Source organism: Macaca fascicularis, chromosome 9, assembly GCF_037993035.2.
Source record: "Macaca fascicularis isolate 582-1 chromosome 9, T2T-MFA8v1.1".
Classification (NCBI taxonomy): domain Eukaryota; kingdom Metazoa; phylum Chordata; class Mammalia; order Primates; family Cercopithecidae; genus Macaca; species Macaca fascicularis.
In genome coordinates, this window is record NC_088383.1 from 49,509,929 (window position 1) to 49,515,928 (window position 6,000).

The following is a 6,000-nucleotide window of genomic DNA, read 5'->3' on the forward strand; positions in this document are numbered from 1 at the left end:
AGGAATATGTCACATCCTGAACCAGATATAGCAGAATGGTGGGAGGTTGCATCACATTCCTCAGAATAGCACATGACTTAAAACTTATAAACTGTTTACTTCTGGAGTTTTATATTTAATATTTTTGACTGTGGGTGACTGAAAGTGAGGAAAGTAAAGCCACAAATAAGGGGATACTATTATATTATAAATATAAATGTGCTCAAGGACTGAAATAATAATATTGAGTAAACACATGTGAAATCTTAGCAGAGATAAAAACTTAAACAAATAAAAATTCTAGTACTTAAAAATACAATATCTTACAGAAAAATTTCATTAGACTGAGAAGAGGCAGGAGAATAGTTCCCAAAATTAGTTTTTAAAAAATCAACCCATTTTTGGCCAGGCACAGTGGCTCACAGCTATAATCCCAGCACTTTGGGAGGCCAAGGCAGGCAGATCATGAGGCCAGGAGATCGAGACCATCCTGCCTAACACGATGAAACCCTGTCTCTACTAAAAATACAAAAAAGCCAACCATGGTGGTGGGCGCCTGTAGTCCCAGCTACTCAGGAGGCCGAGGCAGGATAATGGCATGAACCCAGGAGGTGGAGCTTGCAGTGAGCCGAGATCGCGCCACTGCACTCCAGCTTGGGCGACAGAGCGAGACTCTCTCTCTCTCAAAAAAAAAAAAAAAAAAAAAAAAAGAAGAAGAAAAAAATCAACCCATTTTTAATTTCTTCAAGTGCTTTCTAGGATTTTAGGAAACTAGATTACTACTTAGAAAACTGGTAAATAAAAGAGTAACTGATAAATTAAGAATCCTGTATTTATTCTACCTTTTCTCTACAAGCAGTACGTCAGGGTAACCAAAGAGATAATGAAGAAAAACTATCTACAAAAGTTTTGTGTTTAATATATGAAAGAATAATAATAGAATTAAAATGGCTCCATTTCTTGACCTCTAATTTAATCAGTTTTGTAAGTTATCATCTCTGCTGCTCTTGGTTTGGATTAGCCAGGAAAACAGCCAATTAAGTATTATAGAAATAAACAGCTTAATATAAGAATTAGTGCCTACATTCTTGTGCATCTAAGTAAAACAATATGAAAGTTTGGCAGGTTGCCTCCAGAAAGTCAGAAACATAATCACAAATGGCATCAGCTGAAAACACTGTATAGGAGGGAAAGCAGCAGCTCGTGAAAGAGTCCAGGAAACTTCTGTATTCAGCAGGATTATGAAGTACACACTCATGGGAGGTCTATGATGGGGCTATATCTGGATGCTAGAATTGCTGAGAAGAACCTTGTTAAAAGCTCTGAAAGTCTACATGCCTGGCTGCCAAAAATTGCTGACAGTGACTTCAGCTTTACTTTTATCTTTGGAATTGTGTGTGAATTTTCTCTATTTGCAAATTTTATGAGGATTCATTTAGGAAAGAGAGTTCTCGAATATAGAGTTCTTAGTTCTAGAAAAGTGTAGTGGTTGCTGCCAAGTTGACAAAAGAATTCAAAACAGCTGCTAATATCACAAAAAGAAAGACAACTAGAAATAATGTTTGGGTAGGAAAAACATAACATTGTCTATGAAATATTCTTGAAAAAAATCTAAACAGTTCCTTAAACTTTCATTGTTTTTTGTAAAAACACTTAGTTATAAGTGTCATGGAAGACATCCTAAAACTCTTCTGTTGCGGGAAGTCAGGGACCCCGAACGGAGGGACTGGCTGGAGCCACGGCAGAGGAACATAAATTGTGAAGATTTCATTTTAATATGGACATTTATCAGTTCCCAAATAATACTTTTATAATTTCTTATGCCTGGCTTTACTTTAATCTCTAAATCCCGTTATCTTTGTATGCTGAGGATGTACGTCACCTCAGGACCACTGTGATAATTGTGTTAACTGTAAAAATTGATTGTAAAACATGTGTGTTTGAACAATATGAAATCAGTGCACCTTGAAAAAGAACAGAATAACAGTGATTTTTAGGGAACAAGGGAAGACAACCATAAGGTCTGAGTGCCTGCGGGGTCGGGCAAAAAGAGCCATATTTTTCTTTTTGCAGAGAGCCTACAAATAGCCATGCAATTAGGGAAGATATTACTACATTCTCTTCCTAGCAAGAAATATTAATATTAATACCCTGGGAAAGGAATGCATTCCTGGTGGGAGGTCTATAAATGGTTGCTCTGGGAATGTCTGTCTCATGCGGTTGAGATAAGGATTGAGCTATGCCCTGGTCTCCTGCAGTACCCTCAGGCTTACTAGGGTGGTGAAAAACTCCACTCGAACCCTGTTTTCTGTTGTTTAGGATGTTTATCAAGACAATACGTGCACCACTGAAGATAGACCCTTATCAGTGGTTCTGCTTTTGCCTTTTGTCCTGTTCCCTCAAAAGCATGTGATCTCTGTTAGACCCTTAGTAGTAGTTCTTCTTTTTGCCCTTTGAAGCATGTGATCTTTGTACCTACTCCCTTTTCTTGAACTCCCTCCCCTTTTGAAACCCTTAATAAAAACTTGCTGGTCTGAGACTCAGGTGGGCATCATGGTCCCACCAATATGTGATATCACCCCCAGTGGCCCAGCTGTAAAATTCCTCTTTATACTGTCTCTCTTTATTTCTCAGTTGGCCAACACTTATGGAAAATAGAAAGAACCTACATTGAAATATGGGGGGCAGGTTCCACCAATACAGATTCTCATATTCTGGTGATTAGGATGGGAGCATCTATGGGAGTGTCCATTTCACACAGAGTAAAAGTCCGAGTTCTGACAATGTCCTACTATTTCCCATGTGAAGCAGACTCCACTTCCTGTATAAGCTCATTGGTTACAACTCTCTACCCTTCACTCACTCAGTTCCAGCTACACTGGCCTTGCTCTTCCTCAACACAAGCCCACCCAGGACCTTTGCATTTACTATTTTCTCTGTCAGCAGATCTCCCTCCTTCCTTTAAGTCTCTGCATAAAGGCCACCACCCTATGAGTGAGGGTTTCTATGATTACCCCTTCCCCAGCTGGACACTCCCTTCCATGCTCAATTTTTTCCCAGAGCTCTTAATATCATATGTCTGTCATTCATATTCTCTCTTTCTCTCTTTCTTTCTTCTGTCCTCTCCCAGTAGAACATCATCAATAATGGGTGTTCTGTCTGTTGTCATAATCCTTAGCAAATACCAGGGGCTCAATAGTTGTTGAATAAGTGAATCTTACTTTACTGGAAGAGCAAGTTCCTTGGACTCAAAGATCTGCCCTAAAATAGAAACTTAATAAATAATAAATGAATGAATGAATGAATGAATGAATGGGTACATGAGAGACTCAACTTGCATCTCATTTTTTATAGGTATATAGACTAATATGAAAGCAAGTGCTTTCTACTTAGAAATCAGACATAATGGTTTAAGTAGCTTATTCAAGGACATACAATAAAGGGAAAGTAATACAATCACATATTAAAACTCCAGCCAAGTCCCTGACTTTATTTTGCTGTGTCCCTGCATGTTCTCAGCATGACAAATCAGAACTTATCCAGATTTTCTTGCTTGGCTGAAATACCAGTACCAAAAATGTTACAAGTTAATAAACTCTGGATTTATTATGAAAGTAAATTTCACAGAAATCTCAAAAGCATTTATCTTGTATATTCAGATATGTAAAAAATATACAGGGAGAGTTCATCATCCACGCTTGAAAACACCCCCAGAAGCAAACCTGCAGCATAAGCTTCATGTGCATCATCAGTGCCTGACACTGCCCATCAGCCAGCCCACAGCAGCACCCAAAGGGTCACCTCAGGTGTTGGGGACACAAAGAAACAAAAGACGTTCCTGTTGGGAGTCATGTTTGTTAAGGGGAAAGAGACAAGGGGACAATGCAACTGACTTGGAATGGGACAGCAATTTGCCTTCCAGAGGCCATCTCAGCTGCATTTTGCAAAGTGTTATGCTAGCCTTGCTCACACACCAGCCAAACCCATGCCAACTCACCATCCAGCAACATCTCTGCGCCTGCTGTTTCAGGAGGGTGTGCCAGCGTTGTGTTTTGTTCACACTTGAAAACTGCATTTCTAGGAATCCTTTTACCAGCATATGGTTGGGAAAGAGGACCTCACTGTGATCAGGAGGCTGGACCCAGAGGAGGGACTGCCAGGTTCAAATCTCACCTCTGTGACTCACTAGCTGTGTCCCCGACAGACATGTCACCAACCAACCCTCTCTACACTTCAATGTCCTCACCTCTAAAAAGTCTGCTTATAATTCTTATGATAATTGTAGGTGATATTGCAGGAAAAATACTTACAGTGCCTTGCAATTCCAGGCCTTAATACATACTACCTATTATTATAATAGCTGTTAATATATTAATATTATATATATTAATGTTGACTTTTTAAAAAAATCACCATTCAAAAATAAATAGTACATTTGTCTTCATCTTGAGTTTAGCTCATGGCAGTGACTTCTAAAGGTTTATCATTTACTTACAACTAAGTGTTTGCCGATAATCAGGAAAAACTGCTACCAGGCAAATGTTAAGATTAAGCTTTTCTACATTTGGCTGGCAAAAATCAAGTCATTTAAAGCCTTCCCCCTCAATTCTACACCTGAATAAAAATATACATGATTTGTTAATGGAAAGTTTAACAGAAATGTTGAACAAAGATGACCTCATATAGTATTTAAGTAAGATAAGCAAAACGAGTAAGATTTTAAAATATATACATAGGCATGTGTAGGTTCAACTAGACATTTTTGTGGCAAATTACTGTCTGATAAAACAATTGTTTAATTTAATATCCTACATTGCCTCACTGCTTAAAAAATGAAATAAGATCAAATGACATCAAAATATACATTTATTTTTCTGTTTCTATTAACCACGCTAACCAAGGACACATGTCAGAGGCATTAAATGAGCTTTACATCAAGTTACACAAGAATTCACCTCACTCATGGAGATCCTAATTTAGTAGGCTGGGGAAGAAGCAAGTAACATCTGTGGTTATTAACCACTGTGCAAGATCTCTCTCTTTTTCTTTTCCCTTTCGACAGGGTCTTGTTCTGTCACCCAGGCACAATCACAGCTCACTGCAGCTTGGACCTCCCAGGCTTAGGTGATCCTCTCACCTCAGCCTCCTGAGTAGCTGGGACTACAGGCATGCACCACAATGCCCAGCTAATTTTTTGTACTTTTGTAGAGACAGGGTTTCACCACATTGCCCAGGCTCGTCTCAAACTCCTGGGCTCAAGCGATCCACCCGCTTGGGCCTCTCAAAGTGCTGAAATTACAAGTGTGAGAAACCGCGTCCAGCCCAAGATCTCTCCTTTGAAAAGAAGTTTTTTTGCCTTGAAATTGTGTGCAAAAAACGTTTCTTGATTCTGTAACCCTGCTCCCAAAACAAAACTTGACTGTTTGCAACTCAATAAAGAGAAATGTTGAGTTGCTTCTCAGCCCTTAAAAATCATGAAATAACCCTCTGGTCTTTTAACACTAACAAGAGAGTTAAGGGAAATGGGAAGGGAGGAGGCAGGACTTTCCATCTGTTCCAGGAAATCATATGACTGCCTTCCCTTTATACTGATAAGGCTGCCAACAGAACTCTTAGTGCTGATGGGTGTGCTCTGTGTCTCACTCTTCCTATGCATAACCATTAGCCACATCAGTCTGCTCATAACCTTCCTAACTTCCTGCCATCCAAGGTCCTTGCTTCTTTCATTCATTCAGTCAATGTTTTCTGAGCATGTACTGCACCCCAGGGAACAAATGCAAAAATGCCCCTGCCCTCCTGGTGCTTGCATTCTAATTTCTAAAAAATGGCCTCCTGAAACTGCCAGACTTGTTTAAAGAACTGCTTCCTCAATGTGTTTCTTAAAAATGATGGTATTTTGGAGGCAGAAAAGCAAATAATCGCAGTTTGAGAAAACAATGTGGTTCAAAGGATTAAAGAAATTAGAGGTTATAGAGGGTCTGCACGAGAAAAGATATGGGAACTCGTGAACCTTTTGGAGTG